Source organism: Cydia fagiglandana, chromosome 17 (genome assembly GCF_963556715.1).
Source record: "Cydia fagiglandana chromosome 17, ilCydFagi1.1, whole genome shotgun sequence".
Taxonomy (NCBI): domain Eukaryota; kingdom Metazoa; phylum Arthropoda; class Insecta; order Lepidoptera; family Tortricidae; genus Cydia; species Cydia fagiglandana.
In genome coordinates this window covers 16,198,648-16,221,718 of record NC_085948.1, presented here as the reverse complement: position 1 = coordinate 16,221,718, position 23,071 = coordinate 16,198,648, and positions in this window count along the sequence as shown.

The window sequence follows — 23,071 nt, the reverse complement described above, 5'->3', positions numbered from 1 at the left end:
GGAAACCGGATTAATCCTAATAAGGCCTAATTTCCTCTCAGTTGGATGGTAAGATGACAGTCCCTTTCGTAAAATCTAGTGCCTACGTCAATTCTTGGGATTAGTTGTCAAGCGGACCCCAGGCCCATGAGCCATGGCAAAATGCCGGGTGATGATGATGATTAGGTCTAAAGTCTCTTCGAAGGTGAGGTACCCCTAAAAAAGGTGAAGAAAAAAAAAAGGTGAAAAGGTGAAAGGTGAAAAGATGAGGTAGGGGAAGGTGAGGTGGTTCGTAAGGTAAGTTGAACAGAAAAGATGAAAAGCTGCATTCATGAGATGCGGTTCTTACCGTTATATCTTGAAAATACCTGTTATGTACATGCAAATAATTTACGCATACACATTATTTCTGAATTCAATACTTCCAATTCCAATGACACTTGACATCATTCCGATTTTGGTCGCACTTTTGATATTTGACAGGTAATTTTGTACAAGACGACGTCAAAGATATGTTTACACTTTTGCACCTTACTCCTTTGTAATAAGGCGAAAAATGTAAACATATCTTTGACATCGACTGTACATTGAATATTTGTGTTCAAAACAAGATCTCAAAATGAATTAACTGGGTTAACATTCTTTTATTTAGTTGTCTTGTTTTTGTCTCCAGTTTTTAATTTATCTCAAGAGAAATAAAGAATTAATTGATTAATATAAATTATTAAAGGACATAAACAGGAATATAAAACTAAAACTAACTGCAATTAAAATAACTAAAATTAAAAATACCTAACAAAATTTTGTGCCTTCGGGAGGGTGCCTAGTCATAATCTACCTTGCACCTAGAGTTAGACCAAGAAAAGTCTGCAGCGATTTTGATAGCCCACGCAGTGCAAGTACCATTTTAAACGTCAAACTTCTATGAAATTATGACGTCTAGAAAGACATGCAATAGCAATCAACTTTTTTTATTTAATTGATAAAAGCACGATAAAATTCATAAATAAAAGCGTGACAGAATGGTCAGAAACAAGACGACAAAAAATTTTTGACCCAACTATAATAACTTCAACAAATCACATTTACACATTTATTTTAAGCCTCAACAAAAAACGTTATTAACCATCTGTCGCTCAACACATGTCGTCGAGAGGGTGTCCGAACTTCCCTCATTGCTCAGAAGTTTTCCTCCCACATGTTTTTTGAGCTCGGTCATCTATTCGATATACAGTGTGGAAAGATAAGTCGGGCCCTGGAGGGAAACTACCTTAAATTCTTAAGCTGGCTCATTTTACTTAAAGGAGACATTCCTTTATTTTTAAAAAGAAACAAAACTGCATTCAAAGATTTTTCTTTTTTTTTCTTCAATTTTGCTTGTCTAAAAAAATCTTGAGTACTAAATATTAGATTATCCATTTTGTACGACAGACGAGTGTAAGACCTTATGTTTCTTGGAGAAATGTTATCATTAACAACAACTGTATCGGCTAGTGTAATAAAATTACGAGAGTTAATTTTTTGGAATTTTTAGTCGGTTCGAGTACCGGGCGAGGCAAGCGAGTTTTAGAAAATCTTTGAATGCAGTTTTGTTTCTTTTTAAAAATAAAGGAATGTCTCCTAAGTAAAATGAGCCACCTTGAGGATTTAAGGTAGTTTCCCTCCAGGGCCCGACTTATCTTTCCACACTGTATATCGTCAGTGGCGGCATGTGTAGGTTTTATTAAGATAGGAAGGACACTTGGAATATTATTTAACCTAAGTCCCTGCGTACAGTTTTTTGTACATATTCCAAAAGCTATTTAGAACTTTTATTGTGTAACTAAGGGTTTCAATTTCAACATTAACAGTTGCTTCTGGGTCTCAGGAGGTTAAATTTATTTTGTGTAATTTTATTGATGATTTTGTACGCTTCCATGCAAGTTAGATACATGAACTATAACACAATTGTAACATCCCCGTACCCATAATGCAAATAGGTAGGTACTTAAATAATTTCAGATTTCTGAATATTTCTTAGAAATAATTTAAATGTTCTTTTATGATATTGGAGAAAAACGAGCAGATGAATCTCCTGATGGTAAGCAATTACCGTTGTGCATGGACACCTGCAATATCAGATGGATTGCAAATGCGTTGACAGCCTTTAAGATGAAAGTGCCTACGCTCTTTTCTTGAATAAACAATAATCAATGTGTGGTACGCTCTTTTCTTGAATAAACAATAATCGGTGTGTGGTACGCTCTTTCTTGAATCAATAATAATCAATGAGTGATACGCTCTTTTCTTAAATAAACAATAATCGGTGTATAGTACGCTCTTTCTTGAATCAATAATAATCAATGTATGGTACGCTCTTTTCTTGAATAAACAATAATCAATGTGTGGTACGCTCTTTTCTTGAATAAACAATAATCAATGTGTGGTACGCTCTTTTCTTGAATAAACAATAATCAATGTGTGGTACGCTCTTTTCTTGAATAAATAATAATCAATGTGTGGTACGCTCTTTTCTTGAATAAACAATAATCATGTGTGGTACGCTCTTTTCTTGAATAAACAATAATCAATGTGTGGTACGCTCTTTTCTTGAATAAACAATAATCAATGTGTGGTACGCTCTTTTCTTGAATAAATAATAATCAATGTGTGGTACGCTCTTTTCTTGAATAAACAATAATCATGTGTGGTACGCTCTTTTCTTGAATAAATAATAATCAATGTGTGGTACGCTCTTTTCTTGAATAAACAATAATCAATGTGTGGTACGCTCTTTTCTTGAATAAACAATAATCAATGTGTGGTACGCTCTTTCTTGAATAAATAATAATCAATGTGTGGTGCGCTCTTTTCTTGAATAAACAATAATCAATGCGTGGTGCGCTCTTTTCTTGAATAAACAATAATCAATGTGTGGTACGCTCTTTTCTAGAATAAACAATAATCAATGTGTGGTACGCTCTTTCTTGAATAAATAATAATCAATGTGTGGTGCGCTCTTTTCTTGAATAAACAATAATCAATGCGTGGTGCGCTCTTTTCTTGAATAAACAATAATCAATGTGTGGTACGCTCTTTTCTAGAATAAACAATAATCAATGTGTGTATACGCTCTTTTCTTGAATAAACAATAATCAATGTGTTTTCAGGCTCCAGTGTGAAGGCTAGCCACACTTCTCCGTATGCCACACTTACCCATATTGACCTTTCATGTAGAGCTTTTAATGAAAGAGCTGCCGTGATAAAATTTCGGTATCGGTTACGGCGTTATCGAAAATTCTGTGATTAGATAGGAAATATGGCGACCCGGCATCATTTATTCATGGGGTTGGCCAATGATTGACTAAAACTATAGATGAGTTATAAAACTTATACTTACTTTTTTAGGGTAGGGTAGGGTTTTTTAGGGTAGGGGTTAGGGTTTTTTAGGGTGAGCCGTAGCAAAATGCCGGGATAAGGGGAATAAAGGGCCATATTACTAAAACTCTACTGTTAGTCTGTCCGTCTGTCCGTCCGTCTGTCTTTCTGTCTCATTAACACAATGAGTTACCCTTAACATAAGGAAAAGAAAAGATAAAGTTTGAGGATTCGCATCTGTCACTTAATTTACTCTACATGATAATGAGTACCGAATTTCTGTGACAGGTATTTAATAATATAGTTGGTCAAACCTATTTGTCAGTCGGTAAGAATCTGGAAAACTATACTCATCCTTTTCTTTTGGGTGCTAGTACTAGTGTAAGACAAAGATACTATGATTCTCTCTGTCTATGATTGAAATGGGACAGTCCTTTGACAAACTATAAGTACTTTTCATTGATTTTGTGGTGCTTGTTTACGTATCAAGTTATTTATGACGACGAAATTCAGCCTTGAAATACATAAGTTATTTGATTAGTTAGTAGAGTCAGACCAAGAAAAGTCTGCAGCGGATTTGATAGCCCACGCAGCACAAGTGTTATAAACGTCAAACTTCTATGAAATTATGACGTATAAATAGCATTTGCACGGCGTGGGCTATCAAATCCGCTGCAGACTTTTCTTGGTCCGACTCTAGCACAGAGTAAGTACCTAATAGTACCTACTACCGTACAGAAAGGACACTTCCTACAAAACCCAAGTTTGACAGCGATTCAGGGTCGAATCATGATATCCCTTTCTAACTTAAGGCCCATTTACATGGTACGAGTTTCTCGCCTCGAACGCACGATTATCGTAGCACGAGAAAAAATATAGTATCATGTAAACTAAACATACGATATCGTACTAGAAGGAGCGATAATCGCCTCGCCTTTGATGATTGGATGTCGCCGTGTAAACACAATTTTAATGCAAGAATCGTATTTCGAGATTTTCGAGTTCATGTTTGTTGAGTCCTTATTTTATGCGTTTTTGGGACATTTTAAATGTTTTATTAATAGCCAAAACGCACAACAATATTTTTATTTTCACACAGTGTCTTTTGAGATGTTTGACCATAGGTACCTACTCTGAGGGGTGACAACCTATACCTATAGGTTGTCATAAATTTCGAAGAGTCATAATACGTCAATGTTTTCTATGGAAAAGCAGATTTGTTTTTCGCGATTTCGGGGTGGACTTCACACTCTACAGTAAAAGCTGTTCAGTATGACCTACATAATACCCTATGTTTACCTTGGGGCGTTAATATCCAACGAAGGCGGGTGCATAGATGAAATCAAGCGGCGCATGGCGATTACTAGGTCTGCTATGGACAAAATGAAAAAGATTTGGGGTAATAGGAACATTACCAAGGCCACGAAAACCAGACTCGTTTACTGCCTAATATTCCCCATTTTCCTTTATGCGTCGGAGACATGGACCCTTCGTGAAACCGAGAAGAAGAGAGTTGACGCGTTGGAGATGTGGTGCTTGAGACGGATGCTCGGAGTATCGTGGACAGAGTTTCGTACAAATGACTCCATATTAAAAGAACTTGGCATCAGACAGCGCCTATCAACCACAGTGGAGTCACGCATTCTGACCTTCTTCGGCCATATTTCTCGTCGTGGTAATGACTCCATAGAACGCCTCGTAGTGCAGGGAAAGGTCGAAGGCACCAGGCCACGTGGTAGATCACCAATGAGATGGACAGACCAGATAAAGGCCGCAACTAAGTGCTCGGTTTACGAATGTACCCGGAAAGCTGCAGTCCGCGACGAATGGCGCCGTATTAGCAAGATCATCACTCATCGAGATTTACAATGATGACCACGACCACTCTGGCAAGAGTGTACCGACTAAGAAGAAGAAGAAGAAGATACCTACCCTACCTACCATGGAGTAGGTACCTAAAAGTTCTGTTGTTTGACCTATATATGTAGGTTTTCAGCCCTCAGAGTATAGTCAGATATCAGATATCACAGAAACACCGTGTAGGTATACTTATTAAATTTATGTTTTCGTTTCCCGGCAACTTATATTTTCTTAAAAGCAACGTCACTTTATTAGAGCCAATATTAAAATAATCGTAAATGCAACTTAAAATAGATTAAAATTAAAAATAATGTGAGAAACAAGAAATATTTATTAAGAATATTGACAGTATAGTGAAAAGATAATCACGTAAGTTGACAGGTAAAACTCGTATGAAAATCGGTTCGCACCGATTCGTGCGATAATCGCACGTACGTGAAAAAATGTCATACGAGAACCGGTTTAGACGAGTCGAGAAATCGTATGCAAATATCTCCCTAGAATGCAGCTACCCGTGTAAACTATTTCGCCTGGCGATAATCTCCGTTCGAATATCGCATGACACTATCGTAGGCGAGTTTTTATTTCTCGCATGAGTGTAAACATTTTTATACGATAATCGCCTGACGATTATTGCATACGATAATGTCATACGATGTCTCGCCCCAAAACGTGCGAGAAACTCGTACCATGTAAATGGGCCTTTATGGCACAATCTCTTTCGACTATTTATGGTTGTCAAAATTCAAGTAATTATCTTATCTGTGGTCGTGCACGCAAAGGGACGTCAAGTTGTGCCAACCTTAATAATTGCTCGGAGCAATGCTGAGCCGAACGGAGCCGAGTTTGCACGAAGTCAGGAGTGTCTCCCCACTGTTAGTAGGTACCTCCTGTATAGACCAATAAAATGAAGGACTTAGGGCCCGATTCGGATTTTGAAATAGACATCTATTAGACATCTTTTAGACATCACCAAGATACGATAACGATATGTTTAAGATCTAACCTGTCAAATTTGACATTTGCGCGATTCTGGGGATACTCTGGAACGATTTCCACAGGATATGACTTAGAGATCCAATTCACATCTAATAGATATCTTACTCTACCTAACGTAAAAGTGACATTGGTTGTCCGAATTGCGCTGCAAAAGAGAACTAGTTGATATCTAAACTATAACGTATCTAGAATGGATCTAGTACGTGTCGTCTCTTGTGAATATCTTGAAGTTCGAATACGGCAGTTAATTATATATTTAAAACAGTTCTCATACCACGCACTTAGTCCAACAGACTGTTAATTTATTAATTCTGTGAACAAAGTAACTAAGCAATTCAGAGCCGCATAGATTACCCTCGAGAATTAATTACGGGGATGTCAACGTTTAATTAATAAAACTACCGAAGAGGCTACAGTTATAATATACTACTACTATTGTAACTTTAATTTTAATTATATCATTTTACATTTAACAGGATTTAGTCCATGGTCACAGAATAAATAATAGTACTAGGTACAGAAGACTCACTCTCTAACAAACCCCAAAATTGGGGTCGAACGGATGTACTTTTAGCTACCTGTAGCAAAGCGACAAAATCACGGAGTGTGACACGCCTGCCATGGTGAACATTTAAATATGCCCTATGATAATGTTGGAATTTTCTTTTGCTTTATCTTTTTTTTAAATAGAGCGGGAAGAAATTTTGTATGCAAAACCTCTACACGCTCTAAATTTCATTGTATTACAATTTAAAATACCAACGAAAACAAGTACAACAGATAGGTAGCTACATGTTAGGGTTGATCCACATATTACGTCTCAGCAACAGCCCCTCCCACTGTGAGTGTGACAGTATCTACGAAAAAGTGTGATAAGGGGGAGGGGGCTGAAAGTCGAAACTTTGTGTGATGTAATTAGGTACTAGAATGGTCATGATAACCAGTGTCATAACGGGTCATGGACTTTTTAACAAGCATCTTTTTATAACAGGTGTCACAGACAGTCCCCTATGCCGTGGGTGCATGGAGAACGAAGAAACAACCTCTCACGTGGTGTTAGAATGCAGCGGATTGGCCCCATACAGGGCAAAACATCTCGGATCCCCGAGAGACCTCACCGAGGTCCTACTCAACATCTTAGGTTTTATAGGATTCCTCGAGGAGCTGGGCTGGCAAGACTAGTCCACCCCCTATCACGCAAAATACGCGCAAGACGTCGAGTTGCGGAAAATCGCCCGAACTACAATACAATGGTCATGACATATTTTATTTTAGATTTTCGTTTTAAAATGAGAGCGTAAATGCGAATGTATGGCGGTTGGTAGGTTCATGTGCCTCTTAATTTATAACATCCCTCAAAACTCAGTTAACTTAAAATCCCCAATTCGTTAATGTCAATGAGCAGTAATTACAGTGGGCCCGGGGGTATCAATTAAGTATAGTATGGACTAATTCTTGCCGCGCGCTATTCTGTGGGGAAATAACCAGTTAATTGCTAGCGGTTACGGTTGCTGCAGTCTAAGTTAAGAGAGATTTGAACCAATACAGAGCAATAAGGAATTATTTTAACGAGTCAAGTGTGCTCTTCTTTTGCTTATGAAGATAAATAAAACTACTAAACTAAAAGGCAAAGGTTACATTAATTACTTTTGACAGCAATAATCCGTCAGCCGCCTGCATCACTGCTGCTGTATAGTAATGCAGTCGGCAGTAATGTCATGCTGCAATGCTACAGTAGTACATTACTACTGGTTTATTTTAAATCCAAACGGTACCTACCTTGTTGCAACATGACTGCTGCAGCGTTGAGACAGGCGATATCACTGTCAATTGATATTTGACTATATGACTGAGTAGTTCCTGACATTTTTCCAGGATACTATCATCAGATCCTAACTTGATGGGATCAACTAAAAAGCATATCCTTTCAAATAAATATTCTAAATGGTCGTAAAAAAAGATTCCGATTAAGGCTCTCCATTGGGAGAGTATTGACTCGTGAGGGTTTACTTACATTCACTCGAAAAATATTTACCCATCTCTTCTCCAAAAATGGGACAGATTAAAACAAACTGTCCCTAAAATTATGGCTATCATATTACCCTACATATCTAAACACATGCCCAGTAAATCTTTTGTAAATAGCCTAGTAAAATTTAGCGTCCGATCCGTGTGGCCGCAACAAAGAGGCGGTAAGCGCGGTTTTCCTGAATGCACGTACAAAATTAGGACGAAAAGAACCAAGCAAAGGCAACACGATAGTACGGAAATCGTAATACAGGCCAATTCGAACGGGCACTGACACCAAACAAATTGTTAGGATAGTCCATTTTTAGGGTTCCGTACCCAAAGGGTAAAACGGGACCCTATTACTAAGACTTCGCTGTCCGTCCATCCGTCCGTCCGTCCGTCCGTCCGTCCGTCCGTCCGTCCGTCCGTCCGTCCGTCCGTCTGTCACCAGGCTGTATCTCACGAACCGTGATAGCTAGACAGTTGAAATTTTCACAGATGATGTATTTCTGTTGCTGCTATAACAACAAATACTAAAAACAGAATAAAATAAAGATGTAAATGGGGCTCCCATACAACAAACGTGATTTTTGACCAAAGTTAAGCAACGTCGGGAGTGGTCAGTACTAGGATGGGTGACCGTTTTTTTTTTTGCTTTTTTTTTTGTTTTTTTTTTTGCATTATGGTACGGAACCCTTCGTGCGCGAGTCCGACTCGCACTTGCCCGGTTTTATTGTATTCACATTTTTTTCTACTTAACTGGTGACCTTTTAATTAAGGTCCATACGGGTAAGTGTGGCTGCGGGACAACTGTGGCTGGCCTTCACATTGGGATCTGTTAACACATTTCTTAGTGGTTACTTTGAGTTCATAAATTTGCCACTGCGAGTAAGTAGCAAGAACTCGAAATGAAGTCTAATCAATGTGTAAACAGACCCGAATCATATATATAAAATTGAAAAACCAGAACGGGATAAAAAACGAGAGAAGAAGCGAGATGGCGCCTTACAAATTTCTAAAAAAGTTTTTGACACGTTTCTCGAATACGACGCACGTATGATAAGAAAAAACTGTTCCAATCTATTATCTAAATATGAGAATATAACTAGAACATAAAATTTATCGCTTTCGATGCGTATTTAATTTACAATAAGCAAATGAAATTTTCAAAATAACTTTATTCGGCCATCTCTCGGCAACTCTCGGTTGCTTTCGTTTGGCGGGGCTACAGATTAGACCAAAAAATCCGTAAGTTAAAGTAACCTAAATTATGTATGTCATGTTGGTATACAGGTATTTCTGAGTTTTTTTACACGAAGTAAAATAAAAAGTGCTCCCAACCCCAACCTTAGTGTACGCCCATACGAGTGACTTATGCCATATATGACATCAATCAAATTAATATTGTCATATTATAAATAATTTGTATTTTGTGGTTTTAAATTTCTTTTTAAAACAAATTTAAAACAACAAAGTTTTTTGATAGCAAGTTATAACGTAGGTAGATAAAGTGCATGTTCAGATATTTTTGAGCGACCAGATGAAAATAAGCAAATGTTCAGTTAGCAGTCAGCCAAATATCGTAATATAACTTTATTGCCATAGAAATAAGGATGTGTTCCGATATAGTGGCGAAATATTGAGAGACCACAGCGTGCAGCGGCTCGGATACTGAGAGAATGGGAGAGGATCGTGCCGAGAGCGTAGGTACTTGGGACAACAAAATGGGAGATAGCCGATCGACGGACGCCTAAGGTACCGCTGAAACGACGTAGTTGCTCGAGACCTGCTCAACCTCCGCCATGCCGACTGGCGAGAGCTATCGCAAGACCGAGAAACATGGCGTGATATGGTGTCGGCCAGGACTAACGTTGCGTCACCGTACCTAGCCGTAGTAAGTCATGTTATAATATCCATAAAGGGAAATGGGGAGTACGTTTGTATCATGGTATAATAATATACTCCGCCTGGTACTCTCTTCCCTTCTTTTCGTGGTCACGTGACTGACACAAGTCTACGTCATCATGCGACAGCGCTATATGATATTGATAATATGCGATAGCGCTATATAAAGTGGCAATGTTATTGTGACGTAGGCTTGTGTCACTCTGTCTGGGAAGAGAAGACCATGTTTTATTAGACTAAGGTTTGTATCAAAAGGCGATTTATGGGCGGTGGTCGTCCATATTATTCTTAAGGCGGTAATTAATCTAATGAACTTTTTTGCAACTAGGCTTTAACACAACACAACTAGGCTTGCAACTAGGCTTTAACACAACATAAAATAAATAATAATTTTATGTTAAAACAAGTTTTAAATAAATACCTACGTAGATGAAAAAATACAATCTTGCCTTTTATCAAATCACATCATTTTTTGAGAAATTTGCGAACTGTTATCCAAATAACGGCTACAATTTAATAAGTAATGGATATCACAGTTATAAACCCTGGCAGGATTGAATACATAATAATGTCGGTATTTCAATGTACATAAAACAAACTCTTTTTCATTTACGCGAGCGGAGCTGCGGGCCCGTCTAGTATCTTTATATGAGCCAGCCACACATAACCCTATGGTGGCATTGTGTGACTTACCCCGTATTATAATATTTTTCAAATTTGATGGGTAGGATGACAGCTGTCATTTCAGTACAATTATGCGAGATTTGGCGCTTTTAGGTTATAAATTATACGGAGATGACACCTGTCATTCTAACCTTCGATTTTGAAAAGTATTATAGACGGTATCGTCTTGGGTCGTCCCATTCGTTTTTCGTCAAGTTCTTAAATTAGTCCTATTCTGCTTTCGTCACCCATTCTACATTCGTCACAATAGTCGGTAGCTTTCAATGTAGAATGAGTGACGAAAGCAGAATAGGACTTTAAGAACTTGACGAAAAACGAATGGGACGACCCAAGACGATACCTTATAGACATCTACTACCTGATTCGAACTTTAAGATCCGTCAATTAATAGACCTAGAAACGATATGGACTAAATGTGTCAGTGTCAAAAGTGACGTTTTTGTTTGATGAAACGTCACATTTGAGACGGACATATCTAATCCATATCGCATTAGGCCTATTAATGTTCGAATCGGGCCGATAAATACTTAATAATTACTTACAGATTTTCATTTTATCGTAGCGGGGCGTGGCGCGTGGCTATCCGTATCTTCTGACCTTTTCAAAATCCATTCAGTAGGTACAGGTAAGATGAAATACATCAAACTCACCATAAACCACACCATTGTTGACAGGGTACCCGACTTACCCGGCTTTACTGCCGTTCTCGTCATTTACGACCCGTTCTAGCCGAGATTGTATTAAAAATCGCCCAAGTTCGAATCAGAATAAGTCTGGGTAGATTTGAGTGATAAAAGTGAGACGTACGGCTCGATTCTGAAAATGTATTAGATCTCTACTAGACCTCAACAAGTTACGATATGGATAATTTAAAGATATTTGTAAGATAGATCTGTCAAATTTGACGTTTCCGCGATTCTGGAGGTCCTCTTGAACGATTTCGACAAGTTATGACTTAGATATCCAAGTCACATCTAGTCGATATCTAATGTAAATCTAGTTGATCTCTATATCGTTTCTAGATCTTGTGATTATCTCGTTTCCCGAATACGCGTGGTAATGCCATTACAACTCATTCATTATATACGTAAAAAATGTGTACCTATTTATTAATGTGTTTTAAACTGTCGGCAAAGCGCATGTAAGACATCTGGAGTTGCAGCCGCCTATAGACTATGCTGACTGCTTACCATCAGGAGGGCCGAATGCTTGTTTACCACCGATGCGGCATAAAAAAAACTTATTTCAATATAATAAGGTCTACCAATGGTAAATTCTGAGTGAGCAGTGACAGTTCCGTGACATCTTAACTTAGTCAAGTTAATCATTGGAAAAGTAACCCATGTCCCTACGGAATAAAGTCCAAATGAGAATACCTACTTGTTAACTACTTTATTATGCGTCGAACTGTCTGCAAATACTATCTAAGTAAATTATATGTTTGAAAATGAATCTACTCTCGTCTTTCACACAGTTTAAATTTCAATGACAAGTTCATATAAGATATGCGTTGTACGAAGTAAAGTAAGTAAATGAGCGTATAATGTAGATCAATTGCAGTTCTAGCGCGTTTGTTATAAAAAGGTCGTAAGTCTCATGACGTTTTTGAAGACATGTGACCTTTTGTTCTTGAGTAAGTTATTTAGCTTGAGGCACGTAGCCTCAGTACGTGCTGTAAGTTCAGATTCCCAACTCCCAAGAATGCTTGCAGATTTAGTTCTGATTTATTCATAAAATGGTGCATAGTATTTTCCAAGTTTTTACAGAATTTGCTTACTGCTTGCTTGCTTGGGTGTGTTTGCGAGTCCACCCACTCGCTATTTAGTATATAAATATGCGATTTTTCTTGTTAACCTCTAGCCGCCCATACGTCAAACCTTGACAAGCAAAATGAAACTTTGATTTAGTCAACACAAAGTTCAAATTAGAATGGAACAGGGGGCCTTTTTATAGGTCTCTGGGCGGCTAGAGGTTATTGCGTACCTAAATAAATAAAAAAGGAAATGTCAGTTTTACTTTCCCCCTTTGAAAGTACAATATTGTGTACAACCTCGTTCGCAGACGTACCTGCTTGTTAAAAATTAATTTAGTATGGGAAGCTCATATAACGTACCTAACTGGTGAATTTCTAATATGACTTGAAACTCCGGTAGCTGTTTAAGAAGTGTAACGCTCTTACGTTAGATGTCGCTAGGGTCCCCTAGACCCATATGGTGGAAAGATTCGCTTGGCTATGGATGAGGTCTTGGCAGGCGTGTCTCACTCCGCGATTTCGTCGCTTTGCTACAGGTAGCTAAAAGTACATCCGTTCGGCCCCAATTTTGGGGTTTGCCATAAGACGCGCGTGGCGCTGTCGCCACCTAGCGGCCATATCTGTGCTGATCGTAACAGACGCGTTTTGTTAGAGAGTGAGTCTTCTGTACTTAGTACTATTATTTATTCTGTGGTCTTGGTGGCTTTGTTGGCAGGGCACTGGAGTATCGATCCAGAGGCTATGAGTTCAAGATCCAAGACAGTAATTTTCTCACTTTTAAATTTATTCTAAGCTTAACGAAAAATAAAACTCCATAGACCCACTCCCTTAGACGAAATATCTCAATGTTTTGATTACGTAGCATTTACGTCCCCGGGGCGTTCAAAACGCTCGTCTTCATTATGTGAAGATAACATAACGTGCCCAGGAGACGGGAATATACTGTAATATTACACAAAATTACTGGAGAAAGTTGGTTTGCACTTGTTTTATACAGTGATTCAGATTTAACAACTGATTGATGACGGACTACAACTCTCAAACAAACAGCTGAACAGCTGAAGTTGCAGGTCTGGATCGAGAGTTGTAGTAGGTGGCGATCACAATAGATCAGGAATGGTCGCAGTGATACATAGTCTTTGGAGCCTTATAGAGCCCCTAAAAAAGAAGAAGAAGAAGACGGTTTTGATCTTAGTTTGATACGACCTTGAGGATCTGCCTTAGAGGATATAACCAAATGGAGACGACATGTCTGTAATTTTCGGTACAAAATAGTCTGCTCATTTTTTTGGGGAAACAGATAAACCTCAGTCCATACATTGTGTATGACCATTGGCCGCCTATTTTCGACAGAGGAAGCGCCTGTTAATGGCTACTCCGTTTGGTTATATCTTCTAAGGGATATGCGTATATCATTATATGGTTATATTTATTTATTTCTGTGTCAAACACAAAAATCTAAAATTTCTTGACTCGCAAAAATGAATTTTATTCTAAATGGCCAATCGCAATGTGTATGAGTAGGATAGTTCAACTCAACAAATCCTACAAAATTTCAACGTCTCTAAACATCGCCAGATGGCGCTCCGACAGAAACGAACTTCGCACTACTTTATACTAATTTCGCCGTCCCCGACCAATGTAGACTTGATTAAATGGACTAATCTAGGCACCTAGGAGCTCTAGAATATAGATTAGGTAATACCAGATAATTAGTTTCTGTGCTCTGCCAGGCGTGGCTCACTCCGCGATTTCATCGCTTTGCTACAGGTAGCTGAAAGTACATCCGTTCGACCCCAATTTTGGGGTTTGCCATAAGCCGCACGTGGCGCTGTCGCCATCTAGCAGCCATATCTGTGCTGATCGTGACAGACGCGTTTTGTTAGAGAGTGAGTCTTTTGGTAAACCCTCCAGTGAATGAACACCCCCCAGTGAATGAACAAAATCACGTTTTTTGTCTAAAATAAGAAATATAGCAATTTCTTCCACTTGTCTTATTTTTTTTCTTATTAACAACTCTATTTCCTATGCAATGACCACCCGTAATAAATTTATTTTCAGCCAGTTAGGATGTGACTGGCCTTTGAAGTTTACGTGTTTCTGGATTTGAAGTTTTGTATGGAAATATTAGATCCCAGATAAGAACAGTGTACGTTTGGAGCAACATATGAAGTACTTATTTAATCTTTACCAGTACAAAGTTTAGTTATTTGGTTAGATTAAGAGTTGAACCTTCTATTTATGTACACTTTGTCGGCGTATTATGCGATTAAGTCTTTATTTTTTATAGTTCCATTACTGGCTCATCAAATGTTCTGAAACCAGTAAATGAATAGTGTGTTCATTTACTGGTGTCGCGTAGATTTAATTTTTTTCCCAAATGTATATGTAAACGCAATCGTATTGAGCTTGTTTTTTGTGATTCTGCATAGAAAACGATTCTGATTAATTTAGCCAGTATTGGAACAAACCAAATTTCTATAGTCCATTTACTAGATTTGTCATGCCTATGTATGAACAATACAAAATTTGGCTTGTTCATTTATTGGATTTCTACTAATTCTATGTATGAACAGTGTAACCACGAACAATGCAGTGACAACTTTAATATTTTAAGCATTATTTGGTGAGCATGACCTCTTTTCATCAAAATATGCACGTTGGTTCTTGTTTTAATGGTTGATTTTATTTTTTCCTTTTAATATGTAACAGGTTTCTATGTTATTGGTGAATAACCATCATTTTATTACATTCTAATCGATTCGAAGTCAATATGGAGGGATGAAAAGATATAAACGCTATCGCTATACCTATTAAAATAGAGCCGGAAACGGTGTTTGCGAAAAAAATGATTTTATTATGCTAATTAAAAAGAGTTAAATAATGTTCATTCACTGGGTTTTTCGGTGTTCATTCACTAGTTTTTATGTTCATTCATTAGGTTTTTGGGTAGTTTTTGGTAAATTCTAGTATAACTCAAAAACTATGAAAGTAATTAAAAATCGCAGAAATTACTTTCTTATTTATTAAATGAGGATTGATTAAATTGCAGTTAATTATTCCAATTATTAATGAATGCTGAGCAATGATTTTTCAAACTTGGATAATTGCTTAAGTGTTCATTCACTGGTGGTCTTACCCTACCTAGTACCTACTATTATTTATTCTGTGGTTCTGCTTTGTATGGATTGTATTATCTGATTTAAGAGCCCTTCAACGTGCACACTAGCGCAACAGCTAAATAATCGTGATTATTTAAATTTAACGAAAGATATTGAAAAAAGGGAGCCGCTACGTACTGTATTGTGTATTTAAGGACCTTTTGAATACATCAGACTAGTTTTTATGTTGCTGGATTCGTCAATCTATGCGTCCAAAGTTAAAACGGCCGTTTTTGTTTTGAGTTCCTAGATCGACGAAACCAGCAACACAAAAACTAGTTTGATGTATTCAAAAGGTACTTAAATACACAATACAGTACGTAGCGGCCCCCTTTTTTCAATATCTTTCGTTAAATTTAAATAACCACGATTATTTAGCTGTGGCGCTAGTGTGCACGTTGAAGGGCTCTTAATGTAATTGTTCTGAGAAATATATAATTATAATATGCGCGATAAGTGTGGCTGGCCTTCACATTGAGATCTATCTAGACACGCGGCAGCGTGTCAAGCCAAGTTCAAGCAAAGGAACTGGCTAGCCAGCGCCGAGTGTAATATTACACGAACCACTTGGTGCCACTTTTGACCCTTCTATAACTCAAAACATCTTTGACGTAAACACATAAAACTACGTGTGTTTAATTATATCCATAAGGATATCTAGAAGCCCAAATTTCATGAAGCTAGCTCAAACGGTTATAAAGGTATGAAGGTCAAAAAGTCGTAAATTTTAAGACTGACTTATGACTTATAGTACCTAAACCTAACCTACTTCCAGATGACCTAGAAGGATGAAATTTGGAATCCAGCTTGGTTATTGTGTGTAGCCGTAGGAAAAAATCTAAAAATAAAATAAAGTTAAAAAATAGGGGGGGTCTCCATACAAAAAACCACTTTTTATTGGGACTGACATATAAGTACCTAAACCTAACCTACTTCCAGATGACCTAGAAGGATGAAATTTGGAATCCAGCTCGGTTATTGTGTGTAACCGTAGGAAAAAATCTAAAAATAAAATAAAGTTAAAAAATAGGGGGGGTCCCCATACAAAAAAATATTTTTTTATTGTAGCGTTGGAACCGTTACAAGCAGATATTTGAAACTACCCCAATATATGTATTATTATATTTGCTATATTAAAATAAAGTTTAGTCAAAAAATAAGTGGTGTCCCCATACAAAAAACTTGTAATACGCTCTAAACAACCGGCCAACGGTGTGTCGTCGGCGGCGCGCGGCACCACATAATTATACAAAGAACAGAAGTAAAAACCATACAGCGGAAACACAAGAAAAAACATTAAATCTCAATACCTGCCTAGTTTTCTTTACAAAAAGTATTGATATCCCACCAAAAACATAAATGTAAAAAAGGAGAGCCAAGTTCAATACAAAAATTATGCTTGGCTGTGGGGCTCGCCGCAAAAAGAATGGAGATCTAAATGAGTGCCACTGCCAAGTTCTATGCAAAATCCAAATATGTATTTATAGGAAGAAAATAACATTATAAACAAGTATTAAACTCTATTTCTTTGCTTTATTGGATACCTATAACAATTGCTGTTATTTAAAAAAATGTGAGATCTTAAAGTAGGTTAGATTTGGCTTGGTCAGGTTTTATCAGAATTACAATATATATAAAATGATTGATATAATGAAAACTGGCCAAGTCAAATGTAACCTACTTTAAGATTTCACATTTTTTTAAATAACAGCAATTGTTATAGGTATCCAATAAAGCAAAGAAATAGAGTTTAATACTTGTTTATAATGTTATTTTGTTCCTATAAATACATATTTGGATTTTGCATAGAACTTGGCAGTGGCACTCATTTAGATCTCCATTCTTTTTGCGGCGAGCCCCACAGCCAAGCATAATTTTTGTATTGAACTTGGCTCTCCTTTTTTACATTTATGTTTTTGGTGGGATCTAGACACGCGGCAGCGTGTCAAGCCAAGTTCAAGCAAAGGAACTGGCTAGCCAGCGCCGAGTGTAATATTACACGAACCACTTGGTGCCACTTTTGACCCTTCTATAACTCAAAACATCTTTGACGTAAACACATAAAACTACGTGTGTTTAATTATATCCATAAGGACATCTAGAAGCCCAAATTTCATGAAGCTAGCTCAAACGGTTATAAAGATATGAAGGTCAAAAAGTCGTAAATTTTAAGACTGACTTATGACTTATAGTACCTAAACCTAACCTACTTCCAGATGACCTAGAAGGATGAAATTTGGAATCCAGCTTGGTTATTGTGTGTAACCGTAGGAAAAAATCTAAAAATAAAATAAAGTTAAAAAATAGGGGGGGTCCCCATACAAAAAACCACTTTTTATTGGGACTGACATATAAGTACCTAAACCTAACCTACTTCCAGATGACCTAGAAGGATAAAATTTGGAATCCAGCTCGGTTATTGTGTGTAACCGTAGGAAAAAATCTAAAAATAAAATAAAGTTTAATAATAGGGGGGGTCCCCATACAAAAAAACCATTTTTTATTGGGACTGACATATGAGTACCTAAACCTAACCTACTTCCAGATGACCTAGAAGGATGAAATTTGGAATCCAGCTCGGTTATTGTGTGTAAGCGTAGGGAAAAATCTAACAATAAAATAAAGTTAAAAAATAGGGGGGTCCCCATACAAAAAAATATTTTTTATTGTAGCGTTGGAACCGTTACAAGCAGATATTTGAAACTACCCCAATATATGTATTATTATATTTGCTATATTAAAATAAAGTTAAGTCAAAAAATAAGTGGTGTCCCCATACAAAAAACTTGTAATACGCTCTAAACAACCGGCCAACGGTGTGTCGTCGGCGGCGCGCGGCACCACATAATTATACAAAGAACAGAAATAAAAACCATACAGCGGAAACACAAGAAAAAACATTAAATCTCAATACCTGCCTAGTTTTCTTTACAAAAAGTATTGATATCCCACCAAAAACATAAATGTAAAAAAGGAGAGCCAAGTTCAATACAAAAATTATGCTTGGCTGTGGGGCTCGCCGCAAAAAGAATGGAGATCTAAATGAGTGCCACTGCCAAGTTCTATGCAAAATCCAAATATGTATTTATAGGAACAAAATAACATTATAAACAAGTATTAAACTCTATTTCTTTGCTTTATTGGATACCTATAACAATTGCTGTTATTTAAAAAAATGTGAGATCTTAAAGTAGGTTAGATTTGGCTTGGCCAGGTTTTATCAGAATTATAATATATATAAAATGATTGATATAATGAAAACTGGCCAAGTCAAATCTAACCTACTTTAAGATCTCACATTTTTTTAAATAACAGCAATTGTTATAGGTATCCAATAAAGCAAAGAAATAGAGTTTAATACTTGTTTATAATGTTATTTTGTTCATATAAATACATATTTGGATTTTGCATAGAACTTGGCAGTGGCACTCATTTAGATCTCCATTCTTTTTGCGGCGAGCCCCACAGCCAAGCATAATTTTTGTATTGAACTTGGCTCTCCTTTTTTACATTTATGTTTTTGGTGGGATTCTATTTACACATTGTTTATAGTGAGGATGTTAAGTGCAACAACCTTTTTTTGTTTGATTAAAGCATGAAACTTGGCACAGCAGTTCCTTATATCAAAATAAGCCGATTTAGATCGGTAGCCCGAAGGACCCCCCCCCCCCCTCAGGGGCCAGGGAGGGGGGGTTAAAGAACCGCTCCGCCCGGCTTCATTCTAAAAAATCTAACAGGCCCCGTTTAGCTAATAGGTCATATTTGGTATCAATTTCGGATAAATCAATAACGTAGAATTCATTTCTGTTATTAAAAAATTGCAATTTGTCGAACAAAATTAAAAAAAAATAAAAATAATCTAATTTTTCAAGTGTAATTTTTATGTTTTATTTGGTGTCAAAATTAAACTGCCTGGTTTTTCTACATACAAAAAATATGACAATAAAGCCTATTTAATGCAGATTTTAAAAACATAACTTTTATTTACCTTTATTAAAAGAAAATTGCATAAAAAAACTTATACCGTCTCGCGCCGGTGAATATCTTTTTACCGACATCGGCATCGTTATAGACAACATCCGAAGTACACACTCTGGAGACCGATTAAATGTATTGTTTATTGTTGTAGATCCTATTATAAAGATAGAAAAGCGTACATATATTATTATTTATGTGTCGTTCAGTGAAAAAAGGGACCTAGGAAAAAATTATCACAGAGCCTCGCGTTTGTATAGAAGCATACTCGTATTTAATTAGTGCCAACCACTCCAAGGACTCCATGGTCGCTGTTCTCAATGAATAAGAAGTAAACTGTAAGTATATATGTTAGTTTCAATCATATTCTGGCCACAGTAGGGTTGTCAGAACAGTTTGGAAACAGTCATTTGCTTTTTGCTTCCATTCCCAAGAAGACAGACTGAGCGTTGAGGGGGCTTTTGACACAGCAAACTTCGAGGCCGTAGAGGAAAGTCTGAAGAGTGAGGGCATCTGACCGGCAATAGCGCAATGGATAGGAAAAATGCTAAAAGGTAGATCCATTACGGCGGAACTGGGAGGAGTAACAAAGACGATTAATCCAAGAAGAGGGTTCCCACAAGGGGGATGCCTGTCCCCCCTGATGTGGTGCCCACTTCTAAACTCAATGGTAAAAGAGCCCAACAGAGGAGGCATGTACATGCAGGCTTACTCTGATGATGGAGTGCTGTTAGAGAGAGGAATGGTTGTCACTGCGATAAGAGATATAATGATAAGAGGTCTCAGACAGGTACTGAGATGGTGTAGAGAGAGGGTTGGATCTCAATCCGTCGAAAACATAGCTGGTGCTATTCACTAATAGAAGAATAAAGGAGATGAAACCCATAAAGATACAAGGTATAGAACTAGACATGGTGGAGGAGTTGAAATATCTGGGCGTTACTTTAGACAGTAAACTCAGGTACAAAACTCACATCAAGGAGCAGACGGCTAAAGCTATAAGAACACTGTTCCAATGCAAAAGGGCAGTAGGAAAGAACTGGTGACTGAAGCCAGGAATGATCCACTGGATCTACAAGGCGATAATACTACCCAGGGTGCTATATGGAGCCGTGACATGGTGGTATAGAGCACATATTAAAGAAAACCAAAGAGACCTAAGACCTAACCAAAGTCCAGAGATTAGCGTGCCTCATGATGACGGGGGCTATGAGAATGACCCCGACACACGCAATGGAGGTAATGCTAGGCTTGAAGCCACTCTGGATTGAGGTAGAGAAAAGAGCCACCGAACAGTGGTACAGAATGAAAGCATGCAACGAATAGAGAGGAAGCTGCGTAGACAAGAGACACGCGCTGATACAAAGAGAGGCACTATCTAGAAATGTTGATGGCCAATAATGACCTTATAAAGAGGCAGAAGATATTTGACAAGAAATATAGAATACACATAGGAGACAGAGATAACTGGAAGGTGGAAGTCGGACACCCGACGATCATCTGCTTCACGGATGGCTCAAGAAGAAGCTCGATGAAACTAGCAGGAGCGGGCATAGTGATCCTCAAACTGGGAGAGAATCAGTACCACTGGGTAGATATGCTAGCGTGTTCCAAGCCGAGGTATGTGCTATAATGCGCTGCGCAAGCATAATCAAGAAGAGCGTAAAACAAGAGGGCGCTGTCGTAATATACACAGACAGCCAGGCAGCACTAAAGGCACTAAAGAAAATATCAGTCACCTCCTCTCTCGTGAGAGAATGTCGAGAGGAGCTCAACTTGATAGGCAAGCAAAGAAGTGTCACGGTGGCATGGGTTCCAGGACACCAGGGAGTAACGGGAAACGAGAAAGCTGACGAGCTGGCGAGGATAAGGGCGGAGACGGAATACATAGGTCCGGAACCGGCTCTGCCTATGTCAGCGGATGTCACGAAGGGAGTCATAGAGAAGGTAAAAGAGATGGAAGCACAGAGAGAATGGGAAAAAGAGACTGGATGCAGACAGTCGAAGATGATGATCAAAGGTATAGACCACATGAGAACCAGGTATCTTCTGAAACTAGGTAAGAGCAGTCTGAGACTATTGACAGGTATCATTACAGGTCACAATACTCTCAACAGACACCTCAAGATAATGGAAATTAGTAGAGACGCCTCCTATCCACATTGTGGTAAGGAGGAGACTAGCTTACACTTACTAGCAGAATGTACTATGTACGCGGCACCGCGATATAATACATTCGGTAGAGACACACTAAAAGAAAACGAACTAAAGGACGTCGAACTCAAAGATGTCCTTTTATTCTGCAGGAAAACAAGAAGATTTGAGGAGAATAGTGTGGGAATGCCGCCGGGACAGTAACCTGAAGCTCCAACTCCAGGGAACTGGGCTGAATGAACGCGACAAGCGATCGACAGTGCGCCTGCTTCTGACCGGGCGTCCCTACACTACATCTACATGTATAAGTTAGTCTATGAATTTACTAGAGTCGGTAGTGCTGCACTCTGGCGGCAGAACATTGCAGTAATATCCCATATTGAGAACAGCGACCATGGAGTGGTTGGCATTAACTAAATACGAGTATGCTTCTATACAAACGCGAGGCTCTGTGATAATTTGTTCCAAGGTCCCTTTTTTCACTGAACGACACATAAAAAAAAATTTGTACGCTTTTCTATCTTTATAATAGGATCTACAACAATAAACAATACTTTTAATCGGTCTCCAGAGTGTGTACTTCGGATGTTGTCTATATCGATGCCGATGTCAGTAAAAAGATATTCACCGGCGCGAGACGATATAAGTTTTTTTTATGCGATTTCCTCTAAATGAAGGTATGTAAAAGTTATGTTTTTAAAATCTGCATTAAATAGGCTTTATCATCATATTTTTTGAATGTAGAAAAACCAGGCAGTTTAATTTTGACAATAAATAAGAAACAAAAATTACACTTAAAAAATTAGATACTATGAGTTATTTTTTTAATTTTTTCTACAAATTGCTAAATTTTTATACTAGAAATGAATTCTACGTTATTGATTTATCCGAAATTGATACCAAATATGACCTATTAGCTAAACGGGGCCTGTTAGAATTTTAAGAATGAAGCCGGGCGGAGCGGTACTTTGACCCCCCCCTCTCGGGCCCCAGAGGGGAGGCTCCTTCGGGCTACCGATCGAAATCGGCTTATTTTGATATAAGGAACAACTGTGCCAAGTTTCATGCTTTAATCAAGAAAAAAAAGGTTCGACCTTTTTTTGTCACTTAGAACCCTAGCTATTAGTGTTTAGTGCAAGTAGGTATATTCTTCTTCTTTCCATCCTGTTACCCCCTGCTGGGGTGTAGGGCTCGAATCTTTTTCTTCCACTGACTCCGGTCCTGGTCCTGGCAA